General features: G+C 35.4%; 1 pseudogene; it reads right to left on the bottom strand.

Annotated features, from left to right (window-relative positions):
* Positions 1-239: 239 nt before the first annotated feature.
* LOC104117053 (mitogen-activated protein kinase kinase kinase 20-like) lies at positions 240-7,689 on the bottom strand (annotated as a pseudogene).
* Between the last annotated feature and the right edge of the window lie 14,350 nt (positions 7,690-22,039).

Genomic DNA, 22,039 nt, shown 5'->3' with positions numbered 1-22,039 from the left:
TAAAAATGTACTCACTGTTAGCAAAAATCTGCCTTTTTATACAGATTGTTCAATACTACAGAAAATATAAACACAAAATTATTTTTGTTTAATACAAGGGGCTGCACCTGATTTCTCGTTTTCTCACAGGTTGCCTACGTACCCCGGGCTAAGCTTCTATGGGGATCAAGCCCTAACGTAGTTCTTTATATTACTATAATTCTTTACATTTGTATACTCATTCTAATCAAAACTGATAATCAGCATCCTTCTAGTAGCTTTCTTCTTTTGTCGGATCTGCAATTCAACAACTTCATTGGTTTTAGCTTATCCATCTCCGTTACAGAAATTGACAATCAAAGGATCACTTTCACCGGCACAGATGTCGAATAAACAAAAACGGGTTGAGTTCCTTTTTCCTTGTATGCTCACGAACAACAACATTATCATTAGATGAAAGAAATGGATGCTTTCATAGCATATCAGCAGTCCATCGCGATCTCGGCTCCTTAACAAGACACTTTTTCAGAAAATCTTCATCCTCTTTTGACAGTCTTTTGTTCTGCAAATCCGGTGATCCCATTCCAATTTTGCACAATAGATAAACAACGTTGTTAGCTTCACTGCAATCCCATACTGTCTTCCCTGTAACCATCTCAAAAACAGTGCATCCGAAAGCCCAAATATCAGCTTCAGGTCCGTATTCGTTATCAAGAACTGATTCTGGCGCCATGTACATAGGTGTTCCTTTGAGTCCGTGCTTTCTTTTCTGACTCTTTACTCCTCCAACCTTCTTCGCGAACCCGAAATCAGCAATTTTGGCAACTTTATCAGTACCAACAAGAAGAATGTTATCTGGTTTAATGTCACGGTGAACAAAACCTCTTCCATGAATATGACTAAGCCCCAATAGAATCGATTTCGCGTACTGTTTTACCTCAAAATCTTGCAACCCGTGCCTTGAATTTTGACCAATCCGATCAGCTAAACTTCCAGCAGACGTACGGAAGATTGATAAGTCTAAGTAAATAATTCGTGAAATTAGTATTCTTTGTTCTAGCTCTCCTAGGAATATTCTACCTTGCCAAAAAGAAAAAAGACACTATAAACAAAAATATTGCTAGGGTATACTATAAACTATGCATTTTGTTATAGTATTTTTTATGAAATAGTTATTTATTTATTTATTCAATTCAATAAAATTTTATTTTAAATAGATCATGTATTTGTTGTGTGTGCTTTGCATATATAGTAGATGATTTAGTGTATATAATTGAGCTTATACACGGAAGATTAAATCATCGGTTCTTATTAGTCATAAAGTTTAATGTCACAATTTATTGACAAAGTTGCACAAACCGTCGGAATGGCATTGTAGCACAAGATTAAATATAATTTATCTTGATTATGAGAATGATTTAATTCCAACTTCTTGTACTTATACTCTAAATCTTGATATAATTATTATTAGTTGTGCATGTTATTTATTGTTTTGATTTATTAAAAGCAAGATTCTTTAACAAGCCTGATAAATTGGACAATAGTAATATAGGGAGAAATTCAAAAATAGTCAGATTTACAAGTGGTCATTCAAAAATAGCCACAATTTCAAAAGTAATCGAAATTTAGCCACTTTTCATGTAAAGATAATATACTGGAACTCCAGTATATTATACTGGAGGTCCAGCATAAGTATACCCTAACTCTAGTATATTTATACTGGAGTTCCAGTATAATATACTGGACTTCCAGCATAATATACTGGAGTTCCAGTATAATATACCGATCCAGCATAATATGCTAAAAGTTTATACACAGTTGCTCCAATCTCCAGTATATCATACTGGAACTTTCCGCGTGTTGGAGTTCCAGCATAAAATGATGGAAGTTCATACACAGGTACATCGATCTCCAGTATATTATGCTGAAACTTTCCGTGTTACAGCAAAATAGTGACTAATTTTCAATGACTTTGCAAACGCTGGCTATTTTTGAATAACCAGTCCAAAAACTGGCTAACCCGTGCTATTTTTACTAGCAATATACTTACATTGACAAAATAATAATTAGTTGATAGAATCCATATCTTGACTTTGAGATTGATAATATACCTTTTTGAAAGCTTATAAAGTTTTATGGATAAACCCGCCCAGTGAATTTTGTATCCAGGGCATAAAATAGGCTAATCAAATGTCTAAAGGTAGCAATCGATATATAAATTAAATTGTCAGTAATTTAAATTGATTGATTAATATCTGAATCTTAACACGAGGAGTTAAATGAGATTTTATGAAAGAATTTTGAAATTAAACTAAGGAGTACAATTACGAATTTTTAGTGAAATAATTCACAATTTACTACGGTTGAAGTTAATTTCAAATTTTCAAAATTAATTCCATAATAGGGAGCCTTGTTAATTAAATTCTATGGTCCCTACTGTTTTGACCTTGTGCGTGTATATATACATGGGTTTTTCTGCCGCAGGGATGGCCGAATTTTTGGTGCTTTTTTTCCTCAAATTTCGCTCATACTAAATTTATTCTTTCCAGATACTATTTGAGTAATACAGTAGAAGACTACGAGACGTTAGGAGATTGTGATCGTGTTGGTCATGGCATTTTGATTAAGTTGTTCTGGAATTGGAGGCTAACGTAAAAGACGTACTTAGTTCACGCTTCAAGAGGTAACTCGTGTAAACTCCATATGTGCTAATTGTTCAATTTACACGTGAACTTTCTAACGGGATCAAGCCAAAACGTAGTTCTTTACATTTGTATAATTCCAATCAAAATTGATAATCAGCATCCTTCCGGTAACTTTCTTCTTTTGTTGGATCTGCAATTCAACAACTTCATTGGTTTTAGCTTATCCATCTCCGTACTATTGCGAAAATCATCAATCAATCGATCACTTCCTCTAGCAATTTCTATAAACAAAAGTGGGTTGAGTTTCTTTTTTCTTGTCTGCTCAGATGAAAGGAAAGGATGCTTCAATAGCATATCAGCAGTCCATAGCGATCTCGGCTCCTTAACAAGATACTTTTTTTAAAAATCTTCAACTTCTTTTGACAAACCTTTGTTCTTCAAATCCGGTGATCCCATTCAAATTTTGCACAATAGATAAACAACGTCGTCAGCTTCACTTCAATCCGACATTGTCTTCCCTGTAACCATCTCAAAGCCAGTGCACCCAAAAGCCCAAATATCGGCTTCAGGTCCGTACTCGTTATGAAGAACTGATTATGGTGCTATGTACATAGGTGTTCCCTTGAGTCCGCTCTTTATTTTCTGACTCCTCACTCCAACCTTCTTCGTGAACCCAAAATCAACAATTTTGGCAACTTCGCGAATGTTATCCCGTTTAATATCAAGGTGAACGAAACCTCTCCCGTGAATATCACCAAGCCCCAAGAGAATCGATTTCACGTACTGCCTTACCTCAAAATCATGCAACCCTTTACCTGAATTTGATTGTCATTTTGTGCGGAAGAAGCTTGAGATGGTTTGATTTCTCTTCATTTCATCTCCTCTTCATCTCAACTGGCCGATATTTTCACTAAATCCTTGTCTGGTGTTCCACACAATCTTGTTGGAAGTTCTCTCACCCCAAAGCTTGAGGGGGTGTTAGCATAGATGGCACAATTGATAGACGTGCTGAAGTCCCAACATAGTAGCAATCCCAATATGTAAAGGCCCACTGTTTATTTGGTTGTATTCTTTTTGTATAAGGACCGGGTATTACACTTGTACAAATACCTTTTTAATAATGAATGAAGCTCATATTTCTTTCCAGATATTTCTCTCTCGAACATTCTAGGGTTCGTCTAACCGAAATCCTTCAATTTCTCTCTTTTCATTTGCAAATCTCACATGGTATCAGAGCGAACGTTGTTGGTTCACTACAAGAAAATAAGGCTATGACGATATTTTAAAAATGTCACCATAGATCACATAAATGTCACAAAATGCTTAACTGACATTTATTTTACACTTAAAACAAATGTCGGAAATTTCGATGTCGGGAATTTTTCGACATTTAAATTAGTGTCGTAAACTAATTAGTGACATTTGTTTTACGACATGTTGTCAAATGTCAATGAGATGTACTCTCGACTCATCTTGCTTGCGACATAAAATAGAAATGTCGGAAAATATGTCTCGTCAATAGTTTTTCTGTTTTTGGTTTCTATATTAAAATAATATAATGAATTTTAAAATTTTTCATGATGAAATAATCATTTGATATTTCAGAACACCATACACCACAAAAATAAAACAAATAGCCACTTCTGCATACTCTTTTTGTAATGAACTACAAACTGTAATTATCAAAATATTGTAAGCAACATAGTAATACATAATTGTTCTCAAACAAATGTAAATTTTTTTTGGGATATTGTCGTCGCCTTGCGGAAGGCCGCTCTATCGTTTCAAGTTAAGTATCAATAATACCTAAGGTTTTGAAATATGGCATTTATTGTTACGACGATTCGTGCGTTGTTATCGCACAGTGTTTATGTAATAGTAGAATGCCTGTCTATGTGTCTGGGCAGTAAAACGACAAGAAAGAAGGTTTTCTCAGTACATGATTCAGAGGTTCCGTGTTTTAATGCGAGCGGAGAAAAGGCAATCGGACTATGAATGTTTAGGTTTGGGGTTGATGGAGTAACGAGCTTGATATTTTTGAGTATGGTAGAGTTCTCAATTTTGATGTGGTGTCATCGCCTTGTAACAGATGGAACTAGCTAGTGGGTGTTATTAGTAGGGGTTTTATTTTGGGGGTTTGACTAAACTCCGTAATTTGATGCAATTTATAGAGGTTCGAGTAACCTCCTCAGTATAACTGCCACAAATTAAACCTTTTTTTGTAGTGGTTTTGGAAATTGAAATAGCTCCATTACGTCATTTATGACTTGTGTGCAAAATTTGAAGTCATTCCGGATTGATTTGATACGTTTCAGCGCAAATATATAGAAGTTGGAAGATTTGAAAACTCATAATTCGATTCGAGGCGCAATTCATTATTTCGGCATTTTTTTATGTGATTTGAAGCCTCGACTAAGTTTGTATCACGTTTTGGGACATGTTGGTATGATTTGACGGGGTCCCAAGGGATTTGGGTGTATTTTTGGATCATTGGTTGAGAGACTAGTAAAGTTAAGAAATTTGAGAGTTTGACCATGGTCAATATCGGGTTAAGATGACCTTTTTTCAGTATTTGGAGTGCGCAAGAAGGTCCGTAGCATGTTTTATGATTGAAATTCATATATGATTTGTGTCCGGGAGATTCCGGATGAGTTTCGGGGTGGTTTCGGATCATTTCGATGAAGTTTGCGTTTATTGATTTATGGTGAGGTACTGTTCATTCGCAATTGCGAACGCTTTATCGCAATTGCGATGATTTTGGATTTTAGTGAAGTTCACAATTGCGAACAATTTATCGATTTTATTGAAGTTCGCAATTGCGAGCACTCTTCATTCGCAAAAGCGAATTTTTGTTCGCAAATGCGAACTTGGGCAGAAACTTAAGGATTGAAAATCTGTCATTTCTTCATTTTCGATTGGGATTTTTGGAGCTCCGTTTTTGGGCGATTTTAAGGATTTCTTCATGACCTCGACCGGGGTAAGTGTTCTATACCAGAAAGTGATTATATGTAACGACCCAACCTGTCGTTTCGACTTTAAGAACCCCGTTCCCTTAAATAAAACTCCCTGAATCTCTAAAATAAGTTAAGATCGTCTATAGTCTAGGCGAATAATAATCAGCAATAGGGGACAAGATCTATTTCTAAACTTAGTTTCAAGCATTTTTTATCTTGCTCGTGCCGTGTTGGAGAATATTACTCAAAACCAAATCTTCCATAATAACCGACTTTCCGTCATAACACTGGAACAACATCGAAAGGGGTTCTTGATTGATCGGCTAGCTAGAAGCCTTCCTTGAAACAGATCGTTACCCAAGTTGTGTATCCAGTAGCACAATCTAGGTCACTGATCTATAAATCCAAACTTGTTGAACCTGTAACTCGTTAAAACATAAACAAACAAAAAGATAAATAATACCCCCCTCTTGTGAAAAAAGATAGCTAACAAGTTGATAATAATCCTAAAATTCAGAATACCTTGTTATGTCCTTCCCCAATTTCATATTTTTTTGGCTTTTGCAAATGGAAATCTGGATGTTTTCAAGGAATCCCAAATCAATCGTGAGAAAGGGTTGAGGAAAGGTGAGAGGCGGTTAGGGTTTTGAAAGAAAAGAATTAGAGTGAGGCCTTTATTAAGAGTTCCTAATTTGTTTTTCAGTAATAGTCTTAAAATTTTCTTAATATCCATCTATCACATTTAAGTTACAAATGCGGTAAATTTTTCATTTTTAGTTCTAAATGTCACTAAATTGTACTTTATTGTGATTTAAGATCAAAATCAAAATTATTATTTTTGTTATCATTTTTTTACACAATTCTATCATTATTGTTATGTCAATATTTTAAACAAGCTTTTTATCGACATTTACTATCACTAATTAAATATAAAAAATGACTTTTTTTCTTGTACAAAGTACGATTTAACAATTAAAAAATATAGTAAAATTTTCAACATTAGATGTTGTATACGGTCGAAATCGGGCATGTCAGATATCTTAGGCACGAGGAGCTGCCCCGAGGGTAAGCTCGCAATAAACCAGGCTCGAGCTCAATGGCAAAGTACGGATCACGAAGTTCGAAGTGCTCGCTGAAGATTGAGACCGAGCATAATCGACTTCGAGTAAGGCATAATAACGGAATGATGAGATATTAGCAACCGACCGAAGATCTCGGAATAAATCCTGGAACAAATCAAATCAAGCGGTTATTGACGCCAATCATATGATTTGTTTTCGTTATTATATTTGTACCTTATTTAGGAGTCCTCTACTATATAAAGAGGGACCACATTTATTTATAAGGGGCATTGATTCACTGATAAAGATATATAAAAATACTACTCTCTATTTTACTTACTATCCATTACTGTTCATCATTGTTTATCCTCTATTCTTTACTGTTCTTCTTACCCAACCTCGAGACCATCTTGAATTGAGGTCGAAAGCATTGCTAGAACACTGGTTTAATTTATTTTACTATTCAGATTATCTATTCAATTCCTTGTTTGTCAATTGGTATTGGATTAAATCACGTATCCTTAAAACCACTAAATAAGTTTAATTGTTAATCGGAGTGGGTGGTCGATAGTGAACCGACGAGACTCGGTCTTGTTTAAAAAGTAGCGGAGGAGGATCACGATCCCCCACAACGATGGATGGATTTGCCAGAGGCACACATCATACCTCTTGCAAAAGTCTAGAATGATCGGGTCCATCAGGCCTAGTGTGAAGGGATAAGTATAAACACTTAAGTACCCCTCCACGTGGGTAGTAACGGCTTCCTCGGGCCCAAATACTACTACGTTCTTGCCTTCCCAATTGCAGTCCTTACGAACTATGAGAAGAATATCTTCAGTCACAGAACATATGTACCTCGAGACTCCTTCACCTTGGTCCTGTTTGCATGAACGCTTTCAAGGGAGGCTCGGCAGCGGGTTCATTAGCAACCACAACAAGGGAAGCCATATCGAGGGCGACCACTTCAGGGCCAACTGCTTCAGGACCAACGGGCGGTTGAGAAGATGAAGAGGCAACTTTTTGAGGAAATGTTTTCGATGGTTTGGCCATTGTCATCTGGGGGAGTGTTTGAAAATTTGAATAAAGAATGCAAAATTTCGGAAAAATGGGTTTTGAAGATGAAGAACACAATATGAAGATTTGAAGAAAATTTGGGGGAAAATCTGGAGATTACTATAGAAATTGAAGAACAAGGACGAAGATATGAAGGTTTGAAGAAGGTTTGATGATGACTGTAAAGCTCGAAGGTAGTACTTTAGTCAAAAAGTAGAAAAAGAACAAAGGAGGGAAGCTTTTATAGGGAAACAACTGACGCTGCGCATTCGAGGCAACCTGCCGATGAGTGACACGTATCCGAAATCAGAACGATGCGACTGACGGGACGGTTCAGCTCCCTCGTCGTAACGTACGAAGGAAGGAACCGGAGTCATCTGTCGTTTTCCATCGTTTTGGCAAGCCTACTCTCTAAGAAACAAGGGGATTATTTGTATACGGGTAAAACCGAGTCCAATGAGCACCCCGGTTTCCCAGTGAGGCAAACGGAGCAGGAACATGACCGTAAGGAATCGGAGTCAGAGCGAGGAGCCCCTCATATCGGAGCTCGAGCAAAACACCTGTCCTCGGGAGCATCGGGACCACATCCTCCGGGTCCGGTTCGAGCCTCAAGACTTTGGAGAGAAATACCAAATAGCTGCACCTGACTAACAAAGGTCCGTGATGTCCGTGACCAACTGGATATCACGGAGTGTACCTCGGCCCGTATCGGTAGAAAATCAGTGATTAGCAAAACGGAAGATTTTTACCTTTCTTAGAATTGTACGTAGGGTAAAACTCACCTACTATATAAAGGGAAAAGCTTATTATTCATAGAATACATTGTAACATGCATACCAAGGCAATTTACTCCTATTCTCTATGTTTCTAAAAGTTATTCAAAGTTCTTATTTTTGTTCATAAGTTCCTCATAAGTGCAAGCTCAGAACCGAAGGCAGGTTCCTCGTTGAGCCATTAACAGAGATCGGGATCACTCTTATCATTGGTTTGACCATTTATTACGTCTTTCATTTTCTTAATCTAATGTTATTAATCACTTGAATTAAATTAATTCACATATTCTTAAAACCTCATATAAATTTAATTGTTATCCGTTTTTAAGGGTAAACAATATCAATGTAAGTGAGCGATAAAACTTGAGCTCCTAAACAGGATAAAGGATAACAGTTAAGTTTCAATTGCTAGCGTTAAACATTGAGCAAATCTTAATCCCAAAGCGCATTTAGCTAGAAGTAGTGCGATACCAAAAATTAAAATAGCGATTAGGTAATGTGACTCATAAAGCGCAATCAAAAAATGCCACTCATTAATAATCACGATATATCGCAATTCGGGTACTATAAATGCAATTTCCAATTGAGACTTATACGCCGCAATCTCCTAATGCGACTTATAGGTCGCAATTGAGAATTGCGACTTATAATCCTAGCGACTTAGGAAGGTATTAACCAACCAACTGTCAGGACATACATTGGACATTCATAAACCTAAGAATTTAGTAACAACAAAAGAAGAAGAAGAAGAAGAAGAAGAAGAAGAAGAAGAAGAAGAAGAAGAAGAAGAAAAGAAGAAGAAGAAAAACAAAAAGAGATCATGGAGAAGAAGCTGATTAATGCAAATCTAATTTTTTTTCCAAAAAAAAATAAAAAAAGCCAGTCTGGTGCACAAGGTATTCTATGTTCACGCAGGGTTCGGAAAAAGGTCGTACCCAAAGGGATATGATGTAGACAACCTACCCTAATAGATACATTAGTGGTTATTTCCATGGCTCGAACCAATGACCTATAGGTCACACGGATACAACTTTACCTTTGTTCCAAAGCTCCCGTTTTATTATTTTTTTCGAATACAAATTTATTGGATAGAAGGAAAATATGACATTCTTTTTGACAATTTTACAGAATGGATTATTGCCAAGCATATGAAAACTTGTTTGAGATTTCTTAGTGAACTAATTGATTCTGACATGATCCAAGAAAATAAATAGAACATGACTCTACAATACATTGGAAATAATGTACGACAATTGCTAGCCAAATTTACTTGGCAAAAAGCTTCTTTGTACAGATTGTTCAATTATAAAGAGAACTAACACACAATTGTTTTTGTTTAATACAAGGGGCTGGACCTTATCATCTTTTGTTTCTAACAGGCTGCCTCAGTACCCCCAAACTAATCTCCTAACGGGATCAAGCCAGTTATTTGAATGCCACGTGCAATATACTATAAAGTAAAATAAAGAAAACTACAAAATATAAACGAGGAAAATAATTTTATTTGATTGCAAAGACAGTTATGTTAGGCTATGCTGCTATCATTATGGTTTATTTCTTCTTTTCTGACCACTTTTGCAATAGCTCAAGTGGGTTCAATTATAATTTTTATATAATATTTACGCTGCTTTAGTCACATTTTATACATATATATATAGTATTTTTTTTTATGAAGCGGGGTCGATTGAACCCGCTTAGCACCACGTGGGTCCTCCCTAGGTCTTAATTCCAAAGCCACACCAAAAAATTAAAATCGCGAATAAGTAATGCAACTCATGAATAATCATGATACCTATACATCTATATATCGCAGTTCGGAGACTTATAAATGCAATTGCCAACTGTGACCTATAATTGGAATCGATTGATGCAATTGACAAATGCAACTTATACCTCGTAACTGGAGAATGCATTTAACAAATGCGATTTATAAATCGCAATTGTGGCATATGCAACTTATGGCCTGTATTATTGTTGAGCACTTGCGTCTATTCTTTCCATTATGGTTTATTCTTACGTCTCATTCTCCAAATTTGGTGATTGCTTGGGCAAGTGGTTGCACATGAAATGATTGGACATTCATATCATAAATTAAGTGATTCACAAATATATATTGTACTTTAATTTGAGAAGTGTAAGCTAGTACGTGCAAAAGAAATATGCTGGGTATACCGTGTTGATTTGCCATTTTGACATGAAACATGTGATGTGAATACCTTTGTTTGCTAGTAAGTCCCAAACAAAGGATAAAAGGACATGAATTATATATATATATTTTTCTATTCAGAAGGGACTTGTGTGAAAGTTCTATTTTTTTTTCTTTTCCCATTTCTGTAGCGCCAAAAGCTTTATCAAATATGCATCATTGTCCTGTCGATTGATAGTTGAAAGACATCGTTTAATGTACCATATGAATTTTTCTCTCATTTAGTTAATTATGCAAAAATAAAACAAATTGGGTCAAGTCTCAAGCATAAATTGGAAGATTGACAAGATGAAGTAAATAATCCATTCAAGTATTCTTTGTTCTAGATGCGTGGGAGTTGTTTGGTGATAAAGGTATTCTACCTTAACAAAAAATATGTCGTTTTTGTAATCTATAACTTTGGTGATAAACAAACATTTTCTCCCTTTAATCAAATTTTAAAAATGCTTATTTTATCCTAAATATAATGATAACCCTCGACTTTCTATTTTTCTGGAAAAATATATAAAGAGACACTTAAAATTGGTTTCAAATGTCTATCTTACACTCCAACTCACTCAATGATCAAGTAGATATATTTCAACTTGGCACAAGTGTGTTTCGTGGACACCCCGAGCTGACATGGCAAAATGATTGATTTTCACACAACTTTGGATGCGTGAAAGCTCCTTAAATTATATTTTTTGCTTTATTTTTTTCATGTGGGGCCCACTTTCTTCTTCTCCAATCAAGGCATAGTCACCAGCACTCTTCTGCCATCATCACAAACTCATCACCACCCTCACGCTATCACCCCAACAAGAACAGTACCAAATACACCATTCAGTAACCCATAAAATTAAACAGTATTATGATTTTTATGGCAGCCATGGAAATAGAGGATAAGCGAATAGAAGAAGCATTATTGTTTTTTATTCTAATATCCGATCGAATTAGACAAGCAGCTGATTGAATCGTCGCTAATATTTCCATGAATCTGACCGGGCCTTAACCCCAGTTTGCAAGTGCAAGAACTGTGGAATCCTTCGTCGTATTGTCAGAATCATCAGCACCACCGATTTGTATTATGTGGTGGCGATGAAACGAGAACGGCGACGAGTAATTAGATGACGATGCAACATTTCGATGAATTATTGAAGCAAATGATGAATTTTCTAAAAATAATGAAAATGAAATTGAATAGAGATGATGAGTTTTCTATAAAAAAAAAAAAAAGAATGGAAGTGAAATTGAATAGAAAATGAGGGTTATAGTATTTGGTGGAAATTTGTGGAGAAGAAGAAAGAGGTTGGGCGGTGAAGGAGATGGCAGAGAGAATTTTCTAACGTTTTTATTTTTCTTTTTAAATTAAATGTCTTCTTCTTTTTATAAAATTACACGCATCAATTTTTTATTTGTCACTTTTCCATGTCATATGTGATTGTAAATCGCGATAAAAAATTTACGAGATGGGGGTGTCCACGAGACACGCATGTGCCAAGTTGAAGTGTACTTGATCATTGAGTAAGTTGGAGTGTGAAATAGATATATCAAGCCAACTTTAAGTGTCTCTTTATGCATGTATTTTGCCTATTTTTTAATATCATGATACTTCTTTTCTTTTCTAATCTATGTTGTCACTCACAATACACAATACAACAAATCATATAGAATGATTGTTGTCACTATACAATTCTACCACGATGGCTAACTTTGGCAGCAGCTGTAGTTTGTAATAACTATTAACTCGTGTGATGGGAGAAAATTTTGGTGTAGAAAGTGCTAGTTTAATTTTGGCTTCATGTTCCCATTGCTAGAGGAAATGCCACTATATCTAAGGTTTAAGCCATTTTGCTAATGCAATGACAAATATGTCACCATCTAGCCTACATCAGAGAATGATCATTGCTTTTGTAAACCATGTCAATTGCTTTGGATAGCTGTTTAGTAATTAGGCCTCCTTTTGTTTCCTTAGTTACAATAACTTTGTAGGAACCAATTGCTGAATTTACTTGGCAAAACTTAATCTTTTGTCGCTTGAAGAAAGAATTTTCATGTTTTGCACACATTAAAAATAGAATGTAGTCACTATTAGCAAAATTCTATTTGCAAAATAGCCTCTCCTTCAAGAGAACAAATTGATTGTTTCATGATCTAAGAAGAAGATACAACATATAAATCTGCAAGATATGTTGAAAAAGAGAATGTACTCACTGTTAGCAAATAACTGCCTTTTTGTACAGATTGTTCAATACTACCAGAAAATATAAGCACAAAATTGTTTTTGTTTAATACAAGGGGCTGCACCTGATCTCTTTTTTTCTAACAGGCTGCCTACGTACCCCGAACTAATCTCCTATTTAGAGTTGGTTTTAGCTTTAAAAGAAAGCACCGCTCATTATCTATAAATAGGACAACTTTGAAGAATTGTTCTATGCTCATTGATACAAGTCTTTGAAAGACTTAAGCACATAAGAGTGGTTTTTGAGAGAGAAGAGAGAAGAAAAGTATTTGTTTTGCTGCAGATTTGTTTATTCCGACCAGCCAATTTCAAATCATCTTTCCCGATTCGTTAACCGTTGGATCGGGCTGACATTTTGACTGAGTATTCGTAATATTTTGATCTTAGATTTGAAAGGTGGAGGTCTGAGTTGGACCCTGTAACTTATGATTTTGAGCCTCAAACAGCAGTTACTTTTTTGGGGATTCTCCTCTTTGTTCAGTTGATTTGTTATTGCTATTGTTGCTCCGTGTTTGGAACTTGTTGTGTAGTCAATTTAGAGAACTTTTGTAACCCTCTTATTGTTATAGTGCAATTTTTTGGATCTTTCTGATCCCGTGATTTTTACCTTCGATTTGAAGGGTTTTCCACGTTAAAATTTGGTATTCTTTATTTTCTTTATTTTCGGGTTTGCCTCTTCCTCGACATAATAATATCAGAGCCTTGGTTATTTATCCGAGTTTTTACGGAATGGAGCCGAATATGAGCGGATGGTATGTTTAAATATGAGAAATTATAATGTTTGGAGAAACAAGATGAAAGTTTGTTGTTCGTGAAAAAGATGTATCTACCAGATTTTGCAACTCATAAACCCGAGACTACATCTGATGAAGATTGGGATTTCAAGCACCAACAAGTATGTGGACATTAGGGGTGTACAAATCGAACCAAAAAACCGCACCAAACCGCAAAGTCAAACCAAACCGATTAAAAATTCCGACTTGGTTTGGTTTGATTTGGTTTGGTATTGAGTAAAAAAATCTGAACCAGCCCGACATATAAATATATAATTTTTATATATACTTTTAAGATTTTATATAAAATTTTCTTTAAAATATATCTAGAAATATTTGGGATTCTCTTGCGGGATATAGATTTTAATAGAATATGAAATGCTCCATATTTATTGACCTTAAATAATGGGTTGTATGATCACTTTCTTATCAAGTGTTACTGAAATGCGTCTATCTCTTTATTCTTCCATATTCATATCATATGTTAAGATCTATTAAATTCTTATATCTTTTTCGAATGTGAAGTGATTATTAATATTTATGTATCATATTGATTTTTATGTTTAATTACTAAATTCGGTTAACCTAAAAGTGTACATCAACGAAAAATTATTGTTAGACAACTAAACAAATAACTATTATGTGTTACTAATAGAATTCTCCCATAAGAATATTTTAATCGATAATATGTTTGTCAATTTTTTTTATATTTTTACTAAATATATATTTACTTATCAAATATTTAACAAAGTAAGATTGAAATAATATTTAAGTAACAAAAAAACCCGAAAACCCAAAAAACCCGACAAAACCAAACCAATCCAAACTGATATAGTTGGTTTGGTTTGGTTTTGCTAAAAATCGAACCAACCCACTCCACGTACACCCCTTGTGGACATATGCGACAATGGGTTGAATAATATTCACAACCATATTGTGAATGAGACATATGCGATATCATTGTGGAAAAAGTTTGAGACTCTTTATGTTTCAAAAACTGGGAACAACAAGTTGTTCCTACTAAAGCAATTGACGACATTTAAATACAAGGAGGGCAGTCCTATCCTTGATCATATAAATGATTTTCAGGGTGTCCTTGATCATCTGTCTGGAATGGGAGTTAACTTTGATGATGAGGTACAAGGACTTTGGCTTCTTAATACTCTGCCAGACTCTTGGGAAATTCTTCATATTTCTTTGACAAATTCAGCTCCTGGAGGTAAGGTAACCATGGAATATGCAAAGAGTGGTGTGTTGAACGAGGAAGTAAGGAGAAAATCTGAGGTTCGTCCTCACAAGCAGATATCTTGGTTACAGAAGACCGGTAGAGAGATAGAACAAGAGGTTTGAGGAATAGAGGTAAAAATAGAATTATGTCAAGGTCCAAATACCATAATATTACATGCAACCATTGTGGAAAGAAAGGACACATCAAAAGGCTTTGCTACAAGTTGAAGCAAGAGAATAATGTTTCTGCTATTGTTCGAGATGAACTTCTTTTTTCTTATGATGAAAATGTCATCAATTTGGTATCCCATGAGATGAGTTGGATAGTAGATTCTGGAGCTACATCACATGTCACACCAAGGAAAGACTTTTTCTCATCTTATACTCAAGTTGACTCTGGAGTATTAAAAATGGGCAATGCAGTGAAGTTAAGATGTTTGGTGTTGGCACAGTTTGTTTGAAAACTAATAATAGTTCAACGTTACTTTTTCAAGATGTCAAGCATGCTCCAGACTTTTCTTTTAATTTGATCTCCCCAGGAAGATTAGACAATGAAGGTTACCATAATGCCCTCTTTAATAGCCAATGAAAGCTCACCAAGGGCTCGTTAGTAGTGGCTTGAAGAGTCAAGTATTCTCATCTATATGTGACACAAGACTCTATTCTTAATCATTCCATAAATCTGGTGAAAAGTGACACTTTATCAGAATTGTGGCATAGAAGATTGAGTCATATGAGCGAGAGAGGGATAACGTGTTTGGCTAAGAAGAGTTTGCTTTCTGGGGTGAAATAAGCAAAGCTGGAAAGGTGTATCCATTGTTTAGCTGGCAAACAGAAAAGAGTTTCCTTCCATAGCCATCCTCCTTCAAGAAAGCCCGATTTATTAGAGTTAGTACACTTTGATTTGTGTGGTCCTTTTAAAGTAAAGTCAAAAGGTGGCACTTTACTTTGTGACGTTCTTTGATGATCATTCTCGCAAGCTCTAGGTGTATCCTTTAAAATAAAAAGATCAAACACTCGGCGTGTTTAAGGAATTTAAGGCCTTAGCTGAGAGACGGACGAGGAAGAAATTAAAATATATTCGCACAGACAATAGTGGTGAATATTGTGGTCCCTTTGATAACTATTACAAGGAACAAGGAAATCGTCATAAGAAAACTCCACCCAAGACGCCTCAATTGAATGGTTTGGCAGAGAGGATAAATAAAACTCTAGTTGAGAGAGTTAGATGCTTGCTTTCAGAAGTTAAACTTCCAAATACATTTTGAGCGGAAGCACTTAACACTGTTGCATATGTTATCAATTTGCCTCCTGCTGTTGCTTTGGATGGTGATGTCCTAGACAGAGTTTGGTTTGCCAAAGATCTTTATTATGATCACCTGAGAGTTTTGGGTGTAAAGCTTGTGTGCATGTTCCTAAAGATGAGAGATCGAAACTGGATTTCAAAACTAAGCATTGCATCTTTATCGGTTATGGTCAAGATGAGTTTGGGCATCATTTTTATGATCATGTTGACAATAAACTTATTACAAGTCGTGATGCAATATTCTTTGAAGACCAGACTATTGAAGATATTGACAAAGCTGAGAAGATAGATTCTCAGAGTAATGAAAGCTTAGTTGATATTGATCCAGTTTCTATTGCTAAGCAACCTATTGTACATGAAGGAACCCAAGACAATAATGAAGATAATGATCAAGATCAAAATGATCATCATGGTGTAGATATTATGGATGCTCCAGTTGATGAAGTTGTGGTTGATCAGCAATCAATTCCTGCTCAGGTAACTACTTCGAATGCTCCTGAAACCTCTCTTAGAAGATCTACAAGGGAGAAGCAAAATATTCATGAGCTATCCTCCTGATGAGTATGTACTTTTGACTGACATGGGAGAATCTGAGAATTATGATGAAGCCATGCAAGATACTCACAAAGATAAGTGGATAGAAGCCATGGAAGATAAGATGAAGTCACTCCATGAGAATGTCACATATGAGTTAGCGAAATTGCCGAAAGATAAGAAAGCTTTATCAAACAAATAGATATTTAGAGTAGGGCAGATAACCATACCTCTGCGCCCAGGTACAAGGCGAGGTTAGTTGTTAAAGGTTTTGGCCAAAAGAAGGGAGTTGACTTTGATGAAATTATCTCCCCCTATTGTGAAGATGCTTTCTATTCGTGTGGTTCTAGGCTTAGCCGCAAGTCTAGATTTAGAGGTTGAGCAGATGAATGTCAAGACTACTTTTTTTCATGGTGATTTAGATGAGGAGATTTATATGGAGCAGCCTGAGGGTTTTGTAATTAATGGAAAAGAAAACTATGTCTGCAAATTGAAAAAGAGCTTGTATGGATTGAAACAAGCTCCAAGGCAATGGTATTTGAAGTTTGAATATGTCATAGAAAAACAAGGGTACAAGAAAACTTCTTCAGACCACTATGTATTCTTCCAGAAGTTCTCTAATGATGATTTTATTATCTTATTGCTTTATGTAGATGATATGCTTATTGTTGGCAATAATAAATCCATAATTACAGTCTTTAAGAAGCAGTTGAGCAAATCGTTTGCGATGAGGGACTTGGGGCCAGCAAAAAAAACCTTGGGCACTCAAATCTACCAACACAGAGATAAAAAGGAGCTATTTTTGTCCCAAAATAAATACATTGAGAAGGTACTCAAGAGGTTCAATATGACAGATGCAAAAGTGGTTAGTACTCCTCTTGCTCTATACTTCAAATTGAGTATTAGTTAGAGTCCATCTACTGGAGAAAAAAGGATATGTCTCGTATTCCTTACTCTTCTTCCATTGGTAGCTTGATGTATGCTATGGTTTGCACTAGATCATATATTGCACATGTCGTTGGTACTGTTAGCAGATACCTTTCTAATCTTGGAAAAGAACATTAGGATGCAGTAAAATGGATACTAACTACTATAACCACCTCACTAACCAATCACGTGTATTATTAACTAACTAACTCCGTGATCGAGGGATATAGTGATGCAAATTGGATCAATGGATCATCTGAAGTTAAATCCACAAGTGGATATGTTTTCACAATTGGGGGTGGAGCAGTGTCTTGGAAATCATCCAAACAAATGTGCATCGTCCGTTTTACAATGAAATCTGAATTCATAGCTTTAGATAAGGCCGGTGAAGAAGCTGAATGGCTCCGGAATTTCTTGGAAGATATTCCATTTTGGCCCAAACCTTTGGCATCTATTTGTATACATTGTGATAGTCAAGCGGCAATAGGCAGGGCAGGGAGCATTATGTATAACGGAAAATCTTGTCATATACGACGGAGACACAATACTATTAGACAACTACTCTCTAGTGGTGTTATCACAATTGGCTACATAAAGTCAAGAGATAACGTGTCAGATTCACTTACAAAAGGCCTTTCTAGAGAGGCAGTTGAAAGATCATCAAAAGGGAATGGGGTTAAGGTCTAAGACAAGTCATCATGACGGTAACTCTACCTAGCAGACTGGAGATCCCACGAGCTAGGTTCAAATAGATCAAACAAAGTTATGAATGACAGTTCAACATTGTCAAATAACTCAACCCATTCTCGTGATGAAGACAATGCTCAGAAATCGAGGTAAAGCATTAAGGCTTTTTGATGAGTCAACAAAGCTTAAAGGTTTTTTAATAATTTGCTAAGTCTGGCAGGATATGACCAGATAGTGTGTCTATAGGATTACACGTTTAGAAATCACCTATGAGAGTGTGAAGTGTAAACCGCTTCAAGGAGAATGAAAGTAAAGGCCCATTCTCTAAGCACTCATGAAACCAGGCGGTGTTCATGGCTGAAACGAACACAACCGTGAGAACCATAGATGGTTAAGGATTGATCGTGTGACTTATGTTGTCTAGGTATACAACAAAGCTCGACGGTTCAAAGATATCAAATCTACCGATTGACCGAGTATATCCGATATAAGTTCACTACGGAAAGTTCAAAGGGAAACCTACTTATCCAGATGCAATTAATTCTTGCATGTAAAACACACATGTGTCCGTGCATTCCTTTATTTTATAGCCATTCCCCATTCATGTGGGGGATTATTGGGATTTTAAGCTTGTGTAGCTTAAAGAGGGTGGATGAAAAATGGAGGAAAAATGAAATATTTGAGTTTCCCTTGGCAAAGGGACATTGTCCCATATCGGAGAAAGAAAAGGCTTTTGATGGGTATTTATATAATTGCTCTTCTTCTAGCTCTTAAAGAGTTAAGAAGAAGGCAAGCCTCGCGCCGTCGTCGTCGTCGCTCGCTCAGCTCGGCTTCGGCTTCGGCTTCGGAATTAACGAAAAATTCAATCCGGAATAACCCGCGACCCGGTTCGGTCAGGCCCGTTTTCTTTCCCGGATTATTTTAAATACATTTTTCCGTAATATTTCAAACAACCCTGTTCCAACATCCATGGCTGTTTCTGAAAGGCTGCAAACCTTTTCAGAAACAATGCCAGCAACTCTATAAATAGAGTTTGAATCCCAGAATCTTTCCTTACGAAATTTTCTGAGGTTCTTCTTCTTCTTCTGCACAAAAAAATTTCAGTGTGTTTTACAGCCTTCGAGTGGCTTGCTGTTCACCGGTGTTTTGGTACTAACACTCCGGTGAGTTAAATCATTCTATCCTGGGAGGATATATTCCAGCACCTCGGGTACTTGAGGGGAATAATTTCCTTAAGGACACACTGTGTATTCAGTGGGCTCGATTTATTCCTATACTGTTTTTTTTTTCAGAATCTATTTCGTTAAACAAGTATTACTAACTTTCTGTTTTATTTTTTCAGAAAGTTTAATTGTTTATTACAGCAATACAAAATTATAACAAATTAACCTGCACAAAAACATATTGTCCGACAAGGCCGTGATAATTGAATAGAAGGGTCACTAAAGAACCCTCTCATTATAGTGTTCTTCACGAGAAAAAGTTTATCCCAGTTCTCTTTTTCTACATATAGTATACATAAATATATGTTTCTGCATGTATTCAAAAGAAGAAGAGGAAGAATAAAATGAATAAAGCTAGAAAGAAAAAGTGATTAATTTTTTTTTGAATCTGGGCATCCCGAAATGCATTTTCTTTACCTTTCTTTTTGATTTCCGTTTCTTCACCAAGCTATGTCTTTTTTATGCTTAACATTCTTGCTTCTATCATTTTATTTCTTTATTTTATCTGGAAAGATATACACAACAGTGTGCACTGAAAATTTTAAATCTTTTTTGCCTAAAAGTTTCTTCGTTTGCCTTTTATCGACAACTGTATGTAATATTATGACAACTCGAGCTGTCTTAACTTGGGTTTCTTCTCAATCGCAAGTGGAATTTTTTTTTTTTTAATTTTAGGGCTTGGGTTTCTGATTGAGAAAACTACCCTATGTAGCCCCTCAAAATTTTAATAGTCCATGTTTTTGCACATTGACACAAAATAGCCCTTTGGTCCAAACATATTACATCTAATAGCCCGAAATATCTATTTTGTATATTTATTGTATAGTGACAGTTTATTTTGTATATTTGTTGTATAGTGACAGTCTATTTTATATAGTGACAGTATATTTTATATAGTGACAGTATATTTTGTTTATTTTTTTGTATAGTGACAGTCTATTTAGTATATATTTTGTATAGTGACAGTTTATTTTGTATATATTTTGTATAGTGATAGTCTATTGTATATAAATTGTATAGTGGCAGTCTATTTAGTATATTTTTGTATAGTGACAGTATATTTTCTATATTGTTTGTATAGTGACAGTCTATTTTAGTATATATTTTATATAGTGACAGTCTATTTTGTACATATTTTGTATAGTGACAACCTATTGTATATAAATTGTATAGTGACAGTCTATTTCTGTATAACTTTTTGTTTCAATACTACTAATTCACTGCTAAACCAATCCTATATTTTGTATAGTGACAGTCTATTTAGTATATTTTTTATATAATGACAATTTATTTTTGTATATATTCACTATACAAATTTTTGTTTCAATACTACTAAGAACCAATTTTTTTGGTTTCAATACTACTAATTCACTTGGTTTATTTCAAAAGGACTGAATTTTTATAGGCTAAAGAGAAAATTAAATATGCAAGATCCATCAATTTATACACAAATAAAACCACAATTTCCAGAGCAAGAACACTTGAAATGTCCAAGATGTGATTCACCAAATACAAAATTCTGTTATTACAACAATTATAATCTTTCTCAGCCACGTCACTTTTGTAAGAGTTGTCGTAGGTATTGGACCAAAGGTGGTACTCTTAGGAATATTCCAGTTGGTGGTGGTTCTCGTAAGAACACAAAAATGTTCTTCTTCATCCAATAAGAAAATTTCCTCCTCAACGACGTCGTCTTCAGTTTAATCTTCAAAACCTGATCAGATAACAAATCCAAAACCAGAGCCATTTGGTATACCTGCAATTCCAGCTTTTGATCAGAACCTTAGTAGAGTGATTGGTATGACTAATGGGCAATTCAGTTCAAATGGTACACGTCAAAATGGGAGTAATACAAATGGATATTTGGGATAACAACGGCTTCTTCGGCTGAGAAAAATGCGTATGATCGCTGAGAGAAGGAAGTTATAGTTTTGAGTGGCAGTGATATTGGGCTAGCCTTTTAATTTGTTTTGGGCTGTTAATTGTATGGTTTATTTTGTGGCTAGCTATTGTCATTAGTTTTTCCCGGATGGCTACAAACACTACTAGAAATTCGGCAAAAATCGACCAAGGTTGACCGACCAACTTTGGTCTGTCAAAAAACCGACCAAAGTTGGTCGGTTTTTTAAAATATTTTTTTAAAATATTTTTTTAAAATTTTTTTTTTATGAAACCGACCAACTTTGGTCGGTTTTTTTTGGCGCAAAAATGCGGGAAACTATTTTTGAGTCCCGCGAAATTTATATTTCAAGAAACCGACCAACTTTGGTCGATTTTTCTATTAAAACAAATAAAAATTAATATTAAAAAAACCGACCAAAATTGGTCGGTTAATTCGGCGGGTCATTTAAAAAAATCAACCAACTTTGGTCGGTAATTTTACTTTTTAATAAAACCGACCAACTTTGGTGCCAATTGATACCCATTGGAGACGGGTGACAATGTATATCATACTCTATTACAAGCGTGA

This window comes from Nicotiana tomentosiformis, chromosome 12, assembly GCF_000390325.3.
Source record: "Nicotiana tomentosiformis chromosome 12, ASM39032v3, whole genome shotgun sequence".
Lineage (NCBI taxonomy): Eukaryota > Viridiplantae > Streptophyta > Magnoliopsida > Solanales > Solanaceae > Nicotiana > Nicotiana tomentosiformis.
This window is presented reverse-complemented; position numbering and strand designations above follow the sequence as displayed.